Source organism: Alligator mississippiensis, chromosome 4 (genome assembly GCF_030867095.1).
Source record: "Alligator mississippiensis isolate rAllMis1 chromosome 4, rAllMis1, whole genome shotgun sequence".
Lineage (NCBI taxonomy): Eukaryota > Metazoa > Chordata > Crocodylia > Alligatoridae > Alligator > Alligator mississippiensis.
The window spans coordinates 137,399,591-137,421,807 of record NC_081827.1 but is presented as its reverse complement, the minus strand read 5'-3'; the positions used below and the strand labels follow the sequence as shown (position 1 = coordinate 137,421,807).

Genomic DNA, 22,217 nt, shown 5'->3' with positions numbered 1-22,217 from the left:
CAACTGCTCCTGTGCTGGTCAGATGTTAATCTTCAGTCCTCTGTAGGCTTGCCCACCGTCGGACTCAGGAAAATGAAGGGACACGAGTTCAGCTGCACAGCTCAGTCAGCCAGTCCCCTTTTCTCTCTCTATCTTTCAGTTCTCCCTGTATTTTTTGGTGTCTTTCCTCCTTATCTTCTTTAGAAGTAGTATTCTCCTGGCGCAGAGAGGGTCACGGAGCTGCCTTCCCTTCCCCAGAGACTTCTAGGGGACTCCGCACCCGGTCCCTGCTCTATTTTTCTTAGGGGAAGCCCTGGTAGCAGCAGGGAGCTTTGGCATTCCCCTTGCTCCCTGTCTCCCAAGGGGAGTACTGGCCTCTCCTTGTTCACTCTCTTGAGAGAGAGGGGATTTCCCCTTTCTTGCCTCTGTCAGAGGCTTAGAGGCTTCCCTTGTCTCTTGCACCGGTAAGGCCCAGCCTCTCTTGTACCTCTTCCCGGCAGGAGCCTCAGCACGCCAGGCATGCTGCCTGCTGTCTCTCCCTCTCTCTGGCTCCCCCTCCCCATGGGTACTGTCGGGGTTTTTTAACTTTTTCGCAGCAGCCATGTCAGCCGCTGCGATTGGCCCGGCTGCCTCCCTCACAGGGAACAGCTGCTTAAATAACCGGCGGAATGCCGGCTCTCACGGCTGTAGCTGAAGCTACAGCCACCACTGATGTCCCGGCTCTGGCACCGCTGGGTTTTCCGGAGGTAGGTCTCCCTCTCCAGGGTTCTGTTTTGGGGTTTTGCATGCCCCACAGACCTCACTTGCCTCTTCTCGTGCCTGTGGAGGCGCGTCACCGCCACATCAATCAATCAATATACTGACCTTTTGGATCTATACAACAATGAATTAGCCACTTATTAAGACATTTATTAAACTTATACAAGTTATTTATAAATACAACCTTAAAATAAAATACGACTATTTCTTTTGCATAAAATTCCCCCAAGAACAGCATTCCTTAGTGAATTATTAAAGGAAGATACTGCTCTGCTGAAATCAGTAGGGGCATTGTTATTCCCATCAACAAGAGTAGGATCAGGTTGGAAAAAACTAAACTAGTGGTATTTACTCTGATGCCTTTCTAAAGTCATTTGATTGCTGCTTCTGAAAGAAACAGATGAAAACTGCTTTTCTTGCAATTACTATCAAGCAAGCTTGATAATACAAAAAAAGCACATCAACTCCATGACAATTTGAACATGCTGAACACCTAAAACCCGCACACCATTTATGGCTCAAACTCAGTCATTTGGCAGCCAACCAGGCAAGTATACCTTTCAAAATGACAGCATTAGATGTGAAAATTTCTGGCCTACGCTGTACTTCCAGTGTATATTAACACAGTATCCCTGTCTACATTTTTTAAAAGTCCACAAGTGGAATCCTGACTTCACTGAAAGGAGATGAGTCATTGACTTTAAGGAGGAGAGGATGTCATCAGATGAAGCTCAGGACAAGCTGAGGTGTTTATGGCAATTATTTTTGTCTTATTATTTTTAATTAAGACATGGATTTCAAAAATTGAGGAACAGTTGATGATAAAGCCTAATTCAAAATAAAATATCAGCCCAGATCTATAGGAAAATATATTTCCCTGAAACAATATTATATAATTATATTTTTACACCTATAATAGAGTCTCCTGATTCAGCACAATAAGTGCTGGAGTTTATTGCTGCATGCTAATAGCACATGTAGACGCACCCTTCGACTTCCTCACTCCCGCAGCTGAACTGCGCCTTTCTGTCCCATTTCCAATTATTCCTGTTTCTTTGCCAGCCTAAAATGACTAGCGACCATCACCAAACATGGCCCCAAACAGTTCACCCAGAATCCTTCTGTCACTCCCTCTCTCAGCCTGTCACATATGATTAATGTGGCCCCGTTCTACATGAGGTAACACCAGACCAGGTTGTCCTGCACCTCATCAGCATATAAATTTTTGGAGCATCCCAGCACTCATGACAAGAACACCTGTTTCCAGTCATGAGTGGGGGACTAATTAGCAGATAGATCCTTTTTGGGTGTTTTCTGGAGTATACACACATACTGAGCAGTGCTGAGCTGTGATGGCTTGAAATCCTGTTGACTCTGGTGGGACCAAGCCCAATGAACTGTATGGTAAATCACAAGCCTTTTGATTTTGAACTTTGTTTGAAAAACATTGGTAATATGGTCACTCCATGTGTTTGGGGTCGAATGACAATAGATCAACGGAGGTAACCATCCTGCTGAAAGGAGACAAAATGAGACTTTGTCCTACAGCCTACAGAGAGTATTGCAGGCAGGCTACTCAAAACCAACTTTGAAAGAGAGGCAGGGAAATTTGATCTCCTAAATGTTTATGAACTGGCTAATAAGGAAGAGAGGAGGTGTCCTGCAAAGCATGACTCTGGCAATGCCCAGTACCCAGCCAGTAGTGGTTGCAGGAGACTTCAACAGCATCATCAGTGAGGGAGACAGAATTAGCAGATGCCAAAAGCTGGGTCTAAACAGATCTTCCAGGCTACTGAAACAACTTGTCTGACCACAGCCTGGTGGATGTGGACAAAGGAACCCAAGGACCTGGTGGAAACTTCACCCAGGTAGACCCCAAGAGGCAGATGAGATTGCAGATAGACTTCATAGCAAAAGCCAAATCCATGCCTATTTGCTTCTTGGACCACTGCTTCCTGACAGTAAAGGCAGAGGTGGGGGGACAGTAGGACAGCAGGGGTGGATCTGGAGAAGGCACCATGAATGCCTAAACCACAAGTTGGAGAGCCTTCACAAACAGGTGGCTTCAGGTTGGGATGTGAGGGAGGCCATGTGGGAGGTGAAGACCCAGACTGAGGCCTGGTACAGGGAACAGGCCAGGAAGAAGAACTTGTAGGCCCAGGCCCCCAGGATGGAGAAGGCAGAGGAGTGGTCTGCTTGCTTTAGCAAGTTAAAGAAAGCCAAGAAGGAGGCCATAACCGCCTTGTTAGATGGAGTGGAAGTGAGGCACCAGTCAAATGAAAGGATGCTGGAGATGGCAGTGACCTTCTACCAGGAGCTTTACACAGCATATCCAGTGGTTCAGGAGGCCATACAGGGCTGCCTGCAGGAGCTCACCAAGGTCCTCAGGGGGACAAGGGACAGAAGCTGGTGAAGGAGTGGACACTGGAACAGGCCACCAAAACTCTTCATGCCTTCAAGAATGGTAAGAGTCTTGGGGCACATGTCCTACCAAAGGAGTTCTACATCACCTTCTGGGCCCAGGCAGGACCAGACCTGCTGGAGGTATTTAGAAAGCAAATATAGGAGGGCCGCTTGGGGGCTGGAATTGATCAGGGTCTCATAACCTTTCTTTACAAGAAGGGAGTGAGGGAGGAGTTGAAGAACTAGTGAACCGTAATTCTCCTGAATTTGGACTATAAACTGATGGCCAAAGTCTTGGCTGAGTACTTTAAGTCCGTTATAAGTGCAGTGATCCATGATGACCAGACATGGGCAGTACCAGGGAGGCCAGTCCATGGAGCCCTGCTGCAGCTGTGAGATGCGCTATCGTACCAATGGGAGGGAGGGCTGAACCTCAACCTGGAGAAGACCTATAACTCAGTATCCCTGAGGTACCTCTTTGAAATGGTGAATATGGGGGTCCCCCCAACCTTCATTGCCTAGATAAAGACACTATGCACTGAAGTGAGCAGCATGGTTCTGGTGAACAGCTTCCTGACCACCCCAACTATGATGGAGTTGGGCATCCAGAGGGCTGCCCGTTTTCACCGATCCTGTTCATCTGCATGATGGAACTGCTAGCCCAGTTGCTCAGAAGAGACCCTGGAGTCCATAAAGTAGAGGATCCCAAGAAAAGTGGGGCAGAGATGAAAGTCCTGGCCCACATATACAACCTCAACATCCTGTGTAAAAATGAGTGCTTGGTGGAAAGGGTGCTAAAACATACCCAGCTGTATGAAGCATCAGCAAGAGCCAAGCTCAATGTGGTCAAGAGCAACTGCCTGGCACTGGATGAACTCAAGGACCTGTCAACCCTGGAGGTCTCTGTCCCCCATGAGGGGGTAAAAATCCTCAGGGTGGGGTTCCATCCAGAGCTGACTGGACAGAAAGCATGGGGAAGACAAAGGTTAAGGTCAAGCAGAGATTGGGACTGTAGAACATACACCTTCTGACAACTGCGGAGTGCCTGGTGCTCATGAGTACACTGCACTGGTCTTCTATACACCACACTGGTCTTCCCCACCTCACAGCAAACCATCCACAGAGTCCAAAGGGATTTCTTCTGGGACTCCAGGTGGGAGAAAGTAGCAAGGACCACACCGTACAAGAAGAAAAAGACTGGGCGCCAAGGAATGTCAGACTTCCTGCTGTTCCTTTGGACTAAATACACAAGCCAGATCTACAAACTGGCAACCAGGGCAGACACCACAACAGCCTGCTTTGTGAAATACTATGCAGGGAACCTGCTGCAATGCTGGCAGGTGTACTCACCACTCAACCTGCACCCATGGACCTGGGAACCAAACTACAATAAAACCCCAGTGACACTGACAAACCACCACAAAATGCAGGAGGTGATAAGGGCAAGGGACAGACTGTCACCCTTGGATATACAACCTGGCAACAGCTGTCAAGCTGTGCGGGAACAAATCTTCCATAAAGATCTGCAGAAGGAGCACAGAGACTTGAACTGGCAAGTAGCACACCAGGCACCCCTGTGTGAGCACAGAGACACAGAGAGGGGCAGAGAGGTTCACCAGACTGTCCCAGGCAAACCTACTGGTGGAAGGAGGAAGCAATTGACCACCTCTTCAGGAGCTGTCCATACATCAAGGAGGTCTCAGAGAGAGTAAGTGAACTTCTCCAGATAGTGATGGGATCAAGACCCCATCCAGAGAGGTAGTGCTGCTTAGCCACTTGACCAAACAGCAAGGGACCCCAACAGCTTGCTTTGACCAGTTCATCTCCTGCTTCAGGAACATCCTGTGGAAGACCATAAATCTGCTCATATACAGACACAAGAACCTCCCAGTCAAGGACTGTGTCAAAATGGGAGCGAGTGAGATACAGCTGTATTACAAGGACATGGGGAAAAGACAGCAGCAGACTCATGGAAGAAGAAATTGTGGCACAGACTGTTCAGGGGCAGGACCTCCAGAGAAAATGACAACAAAGATGAAGAAGAAACCAATGATGATGATAGGGAAGAAGATAAGAGATAAGGAGATAAGATAGGAGATAAGAATAGCACTCAGGACTGCATGGTCTCACTCCCCTGCTCTAATCCTTAAACCAGGAGGGAACTGTGTCCAAATCAAAGGCCTATCCTGAGCCTAAATCACACAAGAGAGGGATATGTCTAGTATCATATGCAGCAACCTTTGGCTCATCACCTTGAAGGGCCAGGAACCCGTTGGTAGCTGGGTTGAATATGGGTGGCCTCCAAGACTGAAGGTCTGTACCAAGGCTCAAACTCATGCCTTAATCACTCAGCAGAGTGGTAGGAGACATATTCTGGCCTCAGTGAATTCCAACGAAAACCTTCATGAAGGGCCAAGTCATTGTCCCATTCTTACTGCACAACAAAGTAGCTCTCCTACTGTCTGGCTCTACAGATACCTCCACTGTATCTGTTGGATAACAAGCCAGTTACATACCATTAAGAACATCTTCATGATAATGGTCCAAAATGTAGGAGACATGACATACTGTATTAAATGCTAACTACAAATCGAAATATATCTAGTCATACGTAATTTATTTCCTCATGGTGCCTCTCTGAAAATAAACCCAAGTGCTTTAGGCATGTCATGGCTTTTTGTAACCTGTCAGGTACCTTTTGGGAGACCTGATGTCTGCTTTTATCACTGAACTCATTGACAGAAATAAAGGAGTTTATCAGTTGGGAATGTGACAGGTGCCAAGGAAAGGAACATGAAATTTATTTCAGACCCTACAGTAATGAATGCCTAATTCAAAACAGATCCACTCTAAGCAAGAAAGGCTTTGCATTTCCAAGACAGTTACAAAATAATCAGCAGCAAATGTGGCTCTGGGAACAGACTGTGAAATAGTTGATGTGAAAGAGCATAGGTCATTCACGACAAATTTGTTCAAGTATATGATTATGTCCTGTAAAGGGTAAATGATCTCAGAATAATAAGAAGAACCATTGCAGTTTCAGCCTCATTGAAAATACTGAATAAGGCTCATGGCCTCAGCAATCTTCCAGCAGGAATACAATTCAAATAATGTCACTGAGATTTTATAAAAGAGTGGATTATGTTATGACTAATATTAATATGTGTAACTATGCAGTTCTCTTCATCACAACCTGCAGACAAAGTATGTGTTTCAGAGCATAAAACTGTCACCAGAGCTGGCCAGGAAAGAAATCTCTACCCCAAAATATGAAACAATCTAGTTACTTAATTAAAAGGCAAACATGATACCTTCTTCCAAAGTGCCGTTCATTATTTATTCATTCACTAATCATTTCTTAAGCACTTGGAGAAGAAGGTGGTTAGGAACAGACAGCATGGGCAACCAAGGGCAACTCATGCCTGACTAACCTGACTGCCTTCTATGACAGGGTGACTGGTTCTGTGGATGCGGGAAGACTATGTGACAAGATATAACTTGACTTTAGCAAGGCTTTTAATAGTCTCCCACAACATTGTCACAAGCAAGCTGAGAAAGTATGGGTTGGATAAATGGACTGCAAGGTGGATAGAGAACTGGCTGGATCATTGGGCTCAGAGCATGATAATCAATTACTCAATTTCTAGTTAACAGCTGGTATCAAGTAGAGTGCCCCAGGGTTCAGTGCTGGGGTTGATTTTGTTCAATATCTTCATCAATGATCTGGAAGATGGGATGGAGTGCACCCTCAAAAAGTCTGCATTTGACACCAAGATGTAGGGAGTAATAGATACACTGGGGGGTAGGGCTAGGATTCAGAGAGACCTTGGCCGATTGGAGGATTGGACCACAAGAAATATCATGAGGTTCAACAAAGACAAATGCAAAGTCTTGCATGTTGGATGGAATAATCCTATGCTGGGGACTGACTGGCTAAGCAGTAGCACTACAGAAAAGGACCTGGGGGTTACAGTGGACAATAAGCTGAATATCAGCCAACAGTTCATCCTTGTTGCAAAGAAGGCTAACAGCATACTGGGCTGCATTAGTGGGGTTGTTGCCAGCAGATCAAGGGGATTAATTATTCCCTTCTATTTGGCACTGGTGAGGCTGCATCTGGAGTACTGTGTCCAGTTTTGGGCCCCCCACTATAGAAAGGATGTGGACAAGTTGAAGAGAGTCCACCAGGGAGCAATGAAAACGGTTAGGGGGCTGGGGCACATGACTTCTGAGGAGAGGGTGAGGGACTTGGATTTATTTAGTCTGGAGAAGAGAAGACTGAGAGGGGATTTAATAACAGCCTTCAGCTACCTGAAGTTGCAGCAGTCTCAAGTTGCAGCAAGGAAAGTTTGAGTTAGATTTTAGGAAGAATTTCCTCACTAGGAGGGTAGTAAAACACTGGAACAGGTTACCCAGAGAGGTAGTGGAATCTCCATCCTTGGAGGTTTTTAAGACCCAGATAGACAAAGCCTTGGCTGGGATTACATAGCTGGGGATTGTCCTGCTTTGAGCAGGGTGTTGAACTAGATGACCTCCTGAGGTCCCTTCCAGCCCTAATTTTCTGTGATTCAGTGATTCTATGATTAGTCAGGGCCAAAGATTTCACTCCTGAATTGATGGATCATCAGTGTGATGTAGTTCAGCAGTTCCCAGGCTCTTATGGAAAAATCTCATACAACAAACATCTGGTAAAAAAAAGTCCTTCCCCTGCTTCCTCCCTCAGCCTCCACTTTGGAAGATAAGCTTGAAATGAAGGTGTAGCATGATTTTATCTCCATACAAATGCAGGAAAACTCTGTGATACAGATGTAGGGGGAAACAGCAAACAGAGGTAATAGGTCCCTGAAAGTGCAAAAGGTTATGAAATGAAACTGGCAGGTGGTCAACCGGCAATCAATATCTTGTTTGGTAAACTGTGCAAAGACAGATGGGGGCTGTTTTTAAGAATCCCTCACAGTTTGTGCCTGCAATTTTGCAGAATCTTAAGAACATGCCAGTATTGATAGAGGTAGGAAATAATTGTGGACTCACCCAAAAGCACCCACAACTGCAAAACTGTGCCTATCTTTATGTGCACTCAAACTATGGCATATTGAATTGAGGTCTCCTTCAAAATCAGACCCCAGTGTCACACAGGCTCCCACACAAGCATTCTCCAGTAGCCAAACCAAGAGACCTTTTCATCTGCACAACACACACGCACGCACACACACACACACACACACACACACACACACACACACACACACACGCATGCACTGGCTGCAACAGAATAATTAACAGCAAAATTTGACACAACCTGAATTGTATGCAACAAACTGCAAATAAGGCATGAGGCAGTATTCTCTTCTACTCATGGCTGAATCCTGCTCATTTGATTGGAGTTGTTAGAGTAGGGCTGTCCAGGCACTGTCCCCCACCATGGCTACTGCAAGGATCTCTAAGTCCTATTCCCTCTTCCAGCTTCTGCTGCCTGCACTCATCTGGGTGGGGTGGCCATGGGGGGCTCAAAGAGACCACTACAGCCAGTACACCAGGGAAGCCTGCTCAGAAGTTGGACAGCCTTGTGTTAAAGCATGGCCAAATTTAATTTTTGGCTCAATCTTCCTTCTTTCCTTTGAAGGGGTGGTAGTTACTAGTACATCATTGAAGTCAATGGAACTGGATACCTTTAACTCTTTGCCTCAGGTAAACTCCTCTCTGAGTAAACAGTATGGATAACAACTAGTGTTTAGTGCAGTATCTAATCAGTTTGTGAGCCTTCTATGGCATTCACCGTGTTTTGTGCTGTAGAAGCTGCCTGAACCAAGCAGTATACGTATATCTTGGCCTGGCACACTTATGAACATTTCATGCCTCAAATCATTGTGGTTATAATGCCTGCATGGTATTTGCGCATGACTTTTGCAAAAACACCACCACCACCAGGTACCTTGGAGGATGGCACCCAATGCATGGCTGTAAAGCTGTTTTGGAATTAGCAGACAAAATTAACATATCATCATGAATTTGTTACCAGTAGAAGCACCAGGAAGGCCTGGCAGAGTCATATAGTACATGCATCTGCACTGTACAGCTTGCACACAGACATGCTAATGAAAAGCAAACTGAGTTTGTAAGGCTCTTGAAGCTCTTGCCATGGTCTTCTCTTGGGAAGAAGAGACTGCTAATTAGGACACACCATACTACACTGGGTGGGAACTCAGTATTGTTGATATACCCCAGAGATGTCATTAACTTAACAATAATATTTCCATTCAATTTAAACAATTAAAAGTCGCCTTTCGAGGAATACCACAGAGTAGAAAAATAGAGCAATTTTTTTATGCAGGCCAATGGAATAAAATAATATAAATTAAATAGTCTCAATGAACTCAATAAAACAAAAACCTTACTTTAAATGTGATTCCCAATATCATTGTTATACAATTTTGTAAGCCACATTCTATGTACAGTAACAAAAGAGATACAATAGTATTATGTCCATCATATAAAATATATTAATTCTTCTTTTTCCGTAAAAATCGTTCTCAGAATGCATTCCTCCCCTCCCCCCATGTAGTGTAAACAATCAAGGCATATTTGTATTTCCCTATTTAAAAATAGGAAGAATGCAAACGTTAAGGATTTTACTTTCCCCTGCCCACCCTGCATTACCGCAGCTAGTCATTAGCTGAATTACTGGTCCAAACTATCAGGGTATGGTGTTCATGTAGTTATGGCACCTGCTCCAAAATTATGAGTTTCAGTCTCTATCTCAGGGGTCAGCAACCCACCGCACAAACACGGGGCATAACGTAAGAGGTCATTTTGCTCAGCATGCCACAGCCAGCCAGTCTGGTCAGCTGCCATCAGCCACGGAGCCCAGGTTGCTCATGGGAGGCAGTGAGGAGGCTGCAAGCCCTGCTGCAAGCAGTCCAAGCTCCATGGCTGACAGCAGCTGCCCAGAGCCTGGGCCAGCTTTGGTAGGCAGCCAGGAGGCTGCAACCGGTATACCAGGGTCTGGAGCCTAGGCCTGGCTCTGCAGCAGTGATGGCTGTACACGCACGTTGGGGTGCACAGCAAGGAAGAGACCAGGGTTGCACTGTCTCAGGCCCCTTCCCTTCTACACACCACAAGGCACGTGTGCCCAGAGCCCAGCCTGGCTCCTTGGCCACTGGCAGCTTGTACACACACCTTGGGACACACAGCAGGGAAGGGGCTGGGCGCAGTGCAGCCCTGGCCCATTTTCTGCCATGCTCCCCAAGGTGCATATGCAACCACTGCTGGCAACAAGCTAGGCCAGGGCTCCAGACCCCAGTGTAGCTGCTTGCAGACTTGCAGCTGCCTACTGCGAGAAGCCGAGGCTTCATGGTGGATGGACAGAAGCCTGCCCAGAGCACAGGCTGCTTGCAGCAGGCAGCCACAAGGCTACAAGTGGGTGCACTGGGGTCCAGAGCCCCAGTCCAGCTCATTGCTGGCAGTAACTGCAGGTGTGCCTTGGAGCATGGCAGAAAAGGGGCCAGGGCTGTGCTGCCAAGACAAAGATTGGGCCCCTAGCACCATCCCTGCTGTCTGCCCCTGGTATGCCAACACCTTTAAAATGTTGTGGGGGTTTTTGGCACTCAGCCCAAAAATGTTGTCAAGCCCTTCTCTATCTGGACTCACACAGAAGGCCGCCCCTGCCAATACAGCTATAGCTAATCATTCAGGCTGGGAAATATATGGCAGCTGGCCACATCAATCCCTTGTATGCCCTTGCTTGCAAGAACTGACCCACCTTAACCAAGCTAGCTCAGTGGTCCACCTAGGCTCCAGCACACTTTTAAATACAAACAAACAAAATAGAGTGGGGAGTCCATCCTTTGGATATTAGCTAAGTCAGAGGTTCTCAAACTTTTAGATTCAAGTCACTCTTCAGCATACTCAGAAAGACCACAACAGGGTAGGACAGTTTTAACACAATGGATTCCTATTTGAAATCTCTGGGTTCATCCTGTGAATCATGTTTGCCAAGTCTAATAGTGCAAACATTGCATGGCACTCCACAACACCCTTGAAAGGATCTCAAGACTTCCAAGGTGCTACAGTACCCTGGTTGATAATCACTGAACTAAGTTATAAGATGCAGTATCTGAAATGGAGGTTGGCTAAGGAGAAAAATACTATATTTTACCTGTATTTTGGTAGTGCCCAATTTATCCCCACCAACCATTTCCCAATGGATGAGCCCCATTCATTGTTGTGCATTGAAAACAGGTGGTGAGAAGAGTATCCTTCCCCTGTTTACAATTCAAGGAGAAATACACCAATATGATTGAAGATAGTGAGCAAAAAGAATAAAGGGATTGCCTCCCTACCTCACTTTATATTTCATGTGATAGTCTGTAATGCTACAAGATGTTTCATTAGAACACATTATAACTCCATAGAGCATATTTGGCATACCACATTACATTGGTAACAACATCAAATGTATTCCAGAAGCAAGAAAACTTTGGAGTCCCTGGCCACACTGAATACAAAGCTTTTATACTTTAAAATATTCCCTTAGCCAGCTGTCTTGACAGGAGCACTGAAAGAAGGAAAGAACTCTGTCTCCAACCAAACACCTGCAAGTAAAAGTCGCTTATAATTTTAACCACAAACAGAACCATTTTTAATGCAGGTAATACTGAAGGGGCAGCTTTATTAGGAATGGGTCTTATCCATAGGTTAGAGCAATTAGTTTATGGTGAATGAAGAATGGACTCCAGGGGAACATCCAGATGAGCATGCATGTGTATTTCCCTGGGGACAAATAGCAGCAGCACATAGTTGTTCCACTGCTACTTGTCCTCAGGGAACACCTGTGTACATGCACTCTAGTGCACAGCAGGTTGCCCCAGGTGGGGAAGGAGGGGCTGGGGCCAGCACTTGGATTGGCCCCAGCAGCCTTACCTGGTGTCCTGGGGGCCTCCTGGGGCTCCAGCAGCAGCGATCTGGTATGTGGAACCTGGCCAGCAGCTAGAGTGTGGCTCCAGCTGGCCAGGCTCCAGTTTTGGGTGGCACATGCTGCTGCCACATGCACCACTCTACTATATTCAGACCACAGTGTGTGCAGTTTGCGGCACTGCAGATGGTGTGCAACATCACACTCCACACATGCACATTCATCTGAACGCACCCCTGGTGTCCAATGTTGGGACCTTATCTTGGGCCACTAATCCTTAGTCAGAAGTTATCACTGGGACTATTCATGAGTGAAGTGTACCCCTGTCTCTCTGAATGGAACAAGGCCTGTGCCCCAGCAAGTCTCATTTTGGGGTATCATGGGGGATTAATGGGATGAGTACATTTTTTGATTCCCAGGTAGGAAGAGGCATAGAATATTATGATATATGCAAATGTGTTGACTCTGCATGTGTGAACTAAAGTTACTTTCTTTTGAATCTGCTAATGCCGTGTATATATAGTTTTACTTTATCTTTACAATATATTCTGTGCCTGCCAGTCTGGCAGGCTGCAGCACTCTTTCCCATACTTGTGGTTGGAGTAATTTATTTATGATTGCCTTGGACAAACACAAAAAAATACCTCCAAATCTGGTGAAGGAAACTTCCCCCCAGAATTTACAGCTGTGTAGCACTAACATGAAAACAACATCTATCCACTAGCTGATTAATAATGAAGGAAGAGGTATTGCTGATTGTGACAGGCAAAGTTGCCCATTATGCTGTAGTTTTGTATGGGCATTTTATAGTCATATAGCCATACAAACCTATTTTGACAATAGCACTTGTAGCATTGACTAATGGGCAATGAAAAGCCACACACCACAATTTCCTTGGTTATGAATTTTCTTTTTTCAGGATAGAAGCTGCCTTCACAGGCATCCCTTCAGCAGACAAAAGGCGGGAAAAACTCCAAACGCAATCAAAATGATGTATTCTTCCCTTAAAGTCACAGCAACATATTTCACACAGGCAACAGTGGCTTGTGGCAAACATTTGTTATTATCTGCACATGGGGATTTAGGAAAGGGCAATAAATTCTTTATCTTGCTGCACAGAGGACACTAGAGAGTGAACAGAAGGCAGATGGTGTCTGTGCAATGCCTTCTGCTAAAGAAAAGGTGCCATATAGCAGCAAGATGGATTAGTGTGGGCTGAATCATGGATTTCTGATGTTTTAAAGGGAATGTAACTAACTATATGTTAACAACAGGATAAAATGAAGAAATTCTACTCAGAGGATGCTAATTAAATATCCCCCCTTGCCTCCTCCCTCATTCATTCTCTCCATTTCTTTCAATTGCCAGGGTCCCATGGTGACCATCACTGAAGGCAATCATCCTCTTTAACAAAAAGCACAGCACCATAGCAACCAGGACGTCAGCAGCACTGCTAGCTAGACACAGCAGGAACAGCCGCAGGTTTCCATACTAGGGTTGCCCCTAATTGGGTTTGGAGGCATATGGGGTGGGCAGGGAAAGAATGCCACAAAATTGAAATTCTGGGTATAAAATGATGGGGACATTCTCCAGTACAATTGGAGGTGAGTGGGTTAGAGACTCCAGCTCTGAAGGACCTACAGGAAAGGCTACATTGCATTTTCATCTAGTGACTGCATTGCCTTGAAAACTGGCAGAGAAACAGAAGCTAATGAAATCATCACGTCCCCGGTGTGACAATGGCTGTTGAATATATGCACAAATGATCAGCCAGCCAGGCAGTGTGCTGCTCTCCATGGTACTGAACATGTTTTAAAAACCGAAACATTTTTGCCTTGGATTTAAAAGCAGACTGCAGAGAAATTAGCATTTGCTGCTGCAGAAGTAGAAGACTTTTCTCCTTTCTCTGTTTCTGTCTCCCAATGATCATGGAAACCAGAGGCTGGCAGTAGGACATTGGCAAAGGGATGAATATCTCAATCACTTGGCAGTCTCAAGATCAGACAAGGGCAGAATCTCATCCATGACTGCCTGCCAATTTGCTTGAAAGGCGGGGTGAGAGGGAAGGAGGAGGAACAAGATTGTTAGATTCTGGGGAAAAAAATAGCCACATGATCCATTCCCCATGTTATGTATTCCAGGAGCTCAGAAAGCAAAGGGTGCCTACAAGCCAGCCCAGCAAAACGTCATCCTTTCTCCATCAAAGGAAAGAGACCAGCACAAATATTGCACCCTCCCCAAGAGACAGATTTATATGTCCAGGCAGCTACTGAGCCAATATGAACATGCTTTGCAGTTTCCAGTATGAGTGGTGCCCTCCAAACAGAGCTGTCAAGTGGGTTTACTAATAAGAAAAAAGAAGCAGGAGTGCACCTCTGGGATTATGTTTGGAAACAGGTATGTAGATCATTGCGTACTGAACATTGAACAATGTCATGGTTAAAGGAGAGAGCTCTCTTTTGGAATATGTAAAAGGTATTCTTTTTCATTTCTTCTTTTCTTTTGTCAGAGTTTTGCTATCCTATCTTTAAAGCCTGCATGGGCTTTAGCAAGAGGGTGGATGCACTGGGTCAGGAGCTCTCTGTGGCTTGAATTTCAGCCAATTATACTGAGAATAGAACAAAGCGCACAGTGCAGAATAAACCCACCACAGGGAATGATTGATGGAAACAGATAAACACTCAGCATTTTTTAAAGTCAGGCTACTTATTTACAGTTCTTTAAAAGACTGACACGATTCAGTTCAACAGGAGGAGAAATGACTTGTGTGTAGATGAAGCAAAAAAATCTATTTTTCCTCTCTCTCATTAACATTCTTATATCCAAGAGCTGCTTTTCTCCCTTTGTTGTTGCTTTAAAACTTGCTTTGGGATTTCTCTGTCATTTGTTGGTTATTCTTCTCCTTTCCCTTAAAATGGTAACAATTTATCTCTCTGGTATGTGATGGGACACTGGATGGAGCTATTGAGAAAAGCCTTACAGAGTTGGACACCTGTGCTTACCTGCAGCCAATTGAATGAGCGAGTTTTGTTGCTCTAATTCAGGATCATGGTCCCTAAGAATGCATAGCAATATTTTTAGTTTATCCATCTGGCTTTTGGCACATTGATTCTCCAGTGCTGTGGAAAGGAAGCATTCCCTTCTGCTTGCAAAAAAAGGCATATAGGGTTTGTAGTATTACTGATTCTTCCTGGCAGAGATTTACAGAAATAGAGATTTAAAGGCATTCTTCTGAGGCCATGGGAAGGCACCTATATAAGTGACCCCATTTTCAGCAGTCCTGGTACAAACCAAGCAGCTCCCATCAAAGTAAATGTAACCTGTTGGGTACATAGCATTTTTGCAAATCTAATCTTTTATTCAGGCACCCATATTGATTGGCCAGCCAGCTTACTCACCCAATTTAAATATCTTCGACTTTTAGACATTTAGCAAGTCACTAGGTTTCTCCATACCTCAGGTTACTTACTTATTAATTCCTTCTTCCCCCCCCTGGAGCCAAGAGCTCCCATTCACCAGGTGGGAGACATAAACCTGAACAGGAGTGGGAGGGGGAAGAGAGGGTGCAATGAGCACTGTAGAGCACTATAAACCTGTAACACCCACCAATCCCTGCACAGCTGGGCTTATACAGCAGCAGTCCCCTGTCTTTAGCAGCCTCTCACTTCTAATAAGTTGTCATCAAAAATCCATTCATAATGTATAAATGTGTTATTTAAAAACCCCTAGAAATTACAGTAGGAAAAAAATCCCTGACCTAACAGCATTTTGGTAACTTAATGTGAATTTTTGTATAGGTGATGCTAAACAACCAAATTCCAGGCTGGTGCAAACAATCATAGCTTCATTGTCCTCATTGGAATTATACCTATTCATACCAGTAGAGCATATGGCGTCCATGTCTCACTCATTTCAGATTATAGACGATGACTCTAAAATGTAATATGTGCAACATATTAATATTTTACATAGAAAGTGCCATTCTGTACAGGAACAGTAGCCCATCCAGTCTAGTTTTGTGTCTCCAGCCATAGATAGATAGCATCCATCTCTTTCAGAGCAAGATTCAAGGACAGTGGTGTAACAATGGCCAGGCAACAGGGGCAGCTGCTCTGGGACTTTAGAGGGGGTGGAAAAAATGGCTGTCAGTGACAGCCTGTCACTGCAGCCACATGATTGTGGCAGCTGCCCCAGCCACATCACTACACCTCTGTACAAAAAACCCTGCAGGAAAGGTGAATACTAAAAAAAAAAAAAAATTGCAGGAAAGATTCCCCAAATCCTCAACTTAATTTCAAAATCTCTCTCCAGACAAAAGCTTCCCCTCTTGCACTGTATAAAGCTGTCTGGAAAACAGCAAGCTCAGTTTCAATCTCACTTATGCCAGTACAACTGTATTGACTCCAGTTAATTTACTCACAATTTACACTATAAAAACTGAGATCAGACTTAGTTCCATTTAATAAATTGAACTTACTCAGTTTTAGATCCACAGGATTTTGGATGGAAAGACTGGAAATACTTCATATCTGCTTTGCTATATTATATGTGAGAAACAACAGGTTTTTGGCGATACCTTTAACTGGATCAACCATATAGTTGGAAGAAATGTTAGACAAGTTTTCAAGCACAAAGTGCTTTCCTCAGGTCATTGCAACCCTACTACTTGCTATCCTATACTGTAGTGTCAAGAGCTAGAAAAATAAAAGAATTTTTGTAGAGGCGGGGAAGAAAAATGCAATGCTTGGACTAGATGCTTGATGCATTATCTTTTATATTAGTATAGCACAGACACTTGATAAAATTAAAAATATAGAGCCTTGGACTCTACCAACTGCATGGCACACAAGGGAATCAGACAAGGTTCAAAAGGAGTCCACATGCTGTACTAGCACAGACCTGAAACTATATCTTCCAAAGAATCTCAGTTTTTATTTTAAAAGCCAGTCCCTACCTGCTATGGTTATGAAGGAAACATCAAAAAATATGAACCGTGTGACTGATGCAGAGTTGAGCCAAAAAAGTTCCTGGAACAATAGTGGTAAGGGGCATGACCTTTTGTGTTCAACTCAGGTTTAACTCAGAGGTCCAGTGATAATCTGAGTGTCAATGCTGTTAACCATTTCATTCAGAAAGAAGAGGGAAGAGCTTAGACCTGCAGAACCAACTGTGAGTAAAGTTTCATTTGGACGCTATACGTGGATAGCTTTTAGGAAATACCACCACTTGTAGTGGCTGAGGGATGAAAATGTTTCTAGGAGCAGATCCAGCCCATCCTTCAGAGTAGGAATCCTTTCTCAAGAGCTGAGCTCTGTTCAGGGTGAGTAGTATAGGCACAGCCCACCACTATCTGACACAGCCCTGTTTCAAGACAGTTGCATTCATTCTTTGAACTCACTGAGAGATGTAGTTTGCTGCTAGTAGGCTGATTCCTGCTTATACTTTACAGCCTCTGGCAGTATAAGAAACCCTAGAATTTAGTGTAAATGTAACTTACAGATACTTTACATTCCTTTACACTACCAGAAATAAGTCTAAAGCAGGCTTAGGGTGAAGTTAAACCTTATAATTAGACCATAAATTACAACACACTGTGGGCGTTTACACACTAAGGGTTAATACCATTTCTTGCCTGCACAGCTCAGATTTGCCAGTAGAAAGCTGACAAGCAGGGATAAGGCTAGAAGCCAAGACACCTGTACTCCATCCCTGCTCTGGATGGAGAGGGGGTGCTGGGAGTGGTGCATCCTCGGATGATGAAGGACTGCAAAGTGCTCATTTTATCTCCATGAATCAGACTGAAATTACTAACATGAACTGGGTAACATGGCCCAGAGTTAATCCTCACCTGAAGTAACATAAATTTGAGATGCTCAGAGAACTCTTTAGCATGAGTTAATAAGCTTTAGCATGCTCATGTTTTAAGTGCCCTTGGTGGGTCTAAGTGTAAATGTAACTTCATCTTAAGTGTTAAATAGAATCAAGCCTAGGCATTTACACCAATCTAAAAACAAACACACAAAGAGAAAAACTCAATCTACCAAAGGATCTCTGGGCTCCGCCATCCCTCTACTTATCCTCCAGCTGATACAGAAGGTCCTGTTGACCACAATGGCTCTGATTCTATTAAGAACATTCAGTAAATGTCTTCAAATAATTTCCCATTTTGATGCAGCAAGTTGTTTCTACGGTTCGTACTGATTGGCAACAAATCCACACAAAATATACCATTACTCAGCACATTAGGTTAGTTTGGAGTTATAGCTCCTAACATAAAAATCTTATCTTCTGTATGAATAAGTTATGTGTATGTCTCATGACACCTGAAGATCCACTTATCATCTTGGTATTTTTGACAACATAAATATGCATACAGAGTTGCATTTCAGTACAGAAATTCTTCTTAGGTGCTAAATAAAGCCCGCAGGCTTTAGATGGAGCCTTAATAAGATCCTCCACAATCAAAATTTAGACTGCAGGAGAAGCTCTAATGTAGGGGCAGGCAAAATACAGCCTGCAGGCCAGATTCAGCCTGCCAGGCTGTTCTATCCAGTCCACAGGGCCCCTAAAAAAATTAGAAAATGTATATCTACTCCAGGCTGTCTGTCAAAGATGACAGGAGCCAGGGGCAATAGGACCATGTGGCTCCTGGCTGCATCATCAAACTACAGGAGCATGGGGCCCACACTGATACCCTGGGGCCAGAAGTGGGGGGGGGGTGCAATGAGGGAGGGAGAGAGACAGAGAGCAATGAGAGAGAGAGAGAGTGTAATGTGGGAGGCACAGAGTGTGTGTGTATAAGTGCGGTGAGGGAGGGAGGGAGAGAGAGAGAGCGTGCATGTGTGTTCATAGGGTGAGTCCCACAAACACACCCCATCATACACATGCACCTACACCCCCCCCTTGCAATGCCATACATGGAGAACCCCACACCCATACTCTGTCACACACCCCAGTCACCCTTGCTCCCCCACAAACCCCATTCCCACCCACACCCCACACCCACATACTCCCTCACCCCACACTCACACCCCCACACCCTCCCCTGCACCCCACATACCCACACCTAACAGCCCCCCACAAATCTATCCCCATGACTCCCAATCCCCCACAATATACAAGAGTAAGACTTCATTTTAAACTGATCTGCAATCACCTGTGTACACTACATAAACACACGTAAATCAAAAATATTTTTTGAAATCAAATTAATGAATGTTGTAGATGTTCAATTTTTAGAATATAATTTGGTGTTTTTCTGGGTCTGAGATGGCAAATCCCCTTGCTAAAAGAACTACTCCTGGGGGCAAGGGGAGGGACTTCTGGTGGCAAAGGTCAGGGGTTAGGGGATGGGACTTCTGGTCCCAAGACGGCAACCAGGGGGTGGGGCTACCCATGTGGCCCTCGACAGCTTGCCAAAACTCGGTAAGCGGCCCTTCAGCCAAAATAATTGCCTGTCCCTGCATCTAATGCTACAGTTCTTAGGAAATCAAGGGAATCGTTCCCAACATGCGTCAAGGTAACAGAGAAAAATTTGCCGATTTGACGTCTTCCGCTGGCCAATTTTGATGCATCCAAAGTAGTTGTGTATGTCCAACTATGAAAGTAAGTTGAAGAGATGGGATTTAATAGGGTGGGAACAGCCCACAATATTTGTTAGTCCTACCATCACCTGCTTGTATGACCACTATTCTTTTATTGCCCATATTTAAAAAAAATTTGCTCAAGACTTTATGTAAACTAAACATTCGTACACTGTATCCAGGCAACAATAACAAAAATTTCCAGCAAGGCAGAGAAGTCTGAAATAATGTGGCTGCACTGGCTATTTTAGGAGAATCACCTGTGTGTGATATCAAGAAGCTGACTGGATGGATATTGTCATTTCTGATGTTCAAAAAGCTATTATTTCAAAATAATTTATTCAGATATTTGGGTACCTGAAGGAAGAAAAAAAACCCAAATATTTCAGGCTCAAAGAAGTGGAAATAGTGGAAAAGGTCTATAAATAAGACCCCTGATGTCAGAAGGAGGAATCTTCATTAACAGCCAGCACAGTAAACAAGCAGACCATGGACACTACTATGTTTCTGAAGTAAATCCCAATTTTGATTACTTATGTGGTCTTTTCTATATTCCAGTCACTTTATAGCCAAGCTTTTCAAAACTGACTAAGGATTCAGGGCTGTCTTTGCCCTTTGTCCTGTGGTCCACACCACCAAAACATAAACCCCTTGCACCTGAAAAAGTAGCATGTTCATCTTTGGGGCCAGCTCCTCTGGCTAAGACTTTGCCCTTTGCAATTAGCTGTTCTTGACATTTATATCTTGCTGTAATGGGAGTAGTAGGGGGAGAGGCGGAAGACAGAAAAACAGAGAAGATTAACGATGAAGAAAATATTCCAGTCACTATGGCTATTCCCAGCCACTCCACATAAACATTCTAGGTTTCTGCTATAATAATAGCCTTACCCAGCAAATATGCTTAACAGAATTATTGGACATTGAGTATATGCCTAGCATTTATTAAAATTAGCCTGGTCTCCTGCTCTAATGACCTCATCCTTCAGTAAGCTAATTCTTTACAGGCAAGTCTAAAACATACTGATCTGTATTGCCAGTCCACCTTACATTGCAACCTGTTTTACATGAAATGGTAACTGGATAAAATACAGACAGAGGTTGAGAACAAGGCCAGAGACCTAAATCTTCCCAATCCCAAGGGAGTGTCCTAACCACTAAGCTACAGTCATAGCAACTTCTGAGTCCTCTCTCTCACTTGTATTCTAATATAAGAGCTTCCACAGAGGAAAGTGATCAGGAATGTTATATCAAGAATAACTATCCTGGAATAGCTACTACCTGCATAGGCAAACCCTAATAGGTGACTGTCCAACTGCATTGTATGTAACTGTACAGAATACATCTGATACTATATGATCATTACACAGATCATATCCGATGTAACATTGCTTCTATCATTTTACTTCGGAGATAATTGGGTATTACCATTGCCCTTCCTGGCAGCAGCCACTCACACCAGAATTAGTTGCATTGCATTGGTGATGTGTGTACATAGCATGCTACAAAATGTCAGGTCCTTCCAGACAGTAAGTATTATAGTAATTTTATGTCTGGCAATTTTTGTTGGTCAGGTAACAACCACAGATATAGGGTCCACACCAAATGTTTCCAGCTCCATTTGGGGGAATGAGAATTGATGGATTCTGGCACTTGTTCAAAGTAATTTGCTTTTCTCCTTTCCCACCCACAAAGCAATTTCTTGCTATTCTCCAGTCTTTGAGGACACCTATCAGTCAGTTTTTTGTGTCTTGAGCCAAACAGCTCTTCTTTCTCTGCTGTGCCTACTGGTGAAGTCCTGCTTAATCCTACTCATTTAAAAGCTGCATCCATGACTACACCACATTTGGTTGTAAAGTTTTTTTTGTAACAGTGGTACTGCATGTATCAATGCAGAAAGCAACAGAGTTGCCTGCTGTGTGAATATCAGGACCCAGAATGTTTAGGGATGATGCAGCACTGGATTGGATATACTCTTTTGATGGCTTTTGCCCAAACATATGTTTCTGACCTATTTGGCTCACTAGCGAGATAAGACAAGAGTGGTTTTTATAGACAGAATTTTTTAAGGCCAGAAAGAACAATTAAGTCATCTGGTTTGACCTCTTGGGTAACAACAGACTATAGAATTTCATTTATCTTGTATTAAGCCCAATATCTTGCACAGTTAGTTGCTAGCCACAGTTGAACATAGCACTTTTGGGCAAAGAGGAGGGGGAAAGGATATTAGTCTGAAGCATTCTTCTTCAGCTGGTTAACTAGATCCCACATGGTAGCATTATTCTATTACAGTTTATACTAACGTGCAATTTAGTGGGCTGTGCTGCCAGCACTTATCGCTGCTCTGCCAGGAAAAAGTGGGCAAAAAATAGCCAATAGAGCTGCCAAAGGGAGTTTCCCTCCAGCCTGGGAGGATGCTCTGAGGGTGTCAATCCATTATAGCAGTTCCTCCACTCCCACTTTGACTAGGGTAAATGGTGAAGCTGCTGCTGTGTTGGGTGCTGGGGATTCCTGGTTAAGGAACTGGCAGCCCAGGAAATGCAAACATATAAGGGACCCCATCCTGAGATGTGACTTGATCCCAC

General features: G+C 44.3%; 1 protein-coding gene across 3 annotated transcripts in view; it reads left to right on the top strand.

Moving 5' to 3' along the window:
- Nucleotides 1-22,217, top strand: part of GPR19 (G protein-coupled receptor 19) — a 33,602-nt gene that overhangs the window by 5,373 nt on the left and 6,012 nt on the right. For 2 of the 3 annotated variants that reach the window (XM_019482232.2, XM_059726676.1), the window contains exons 2-3: nucleotides 13,421-13,534; nucleotides 14,194-14,449. The gene's annotated coding sequence lies outside the window, so the exon portion shown is untranslated. The remainder of the gene's footprint in view (nucleotides 1-13,420; nucleotides 13,535-14,193; nucleotides 14,450-22,217) is intronic. The other variant, XM_059726677.1, reaches the window with a different exon arrangement.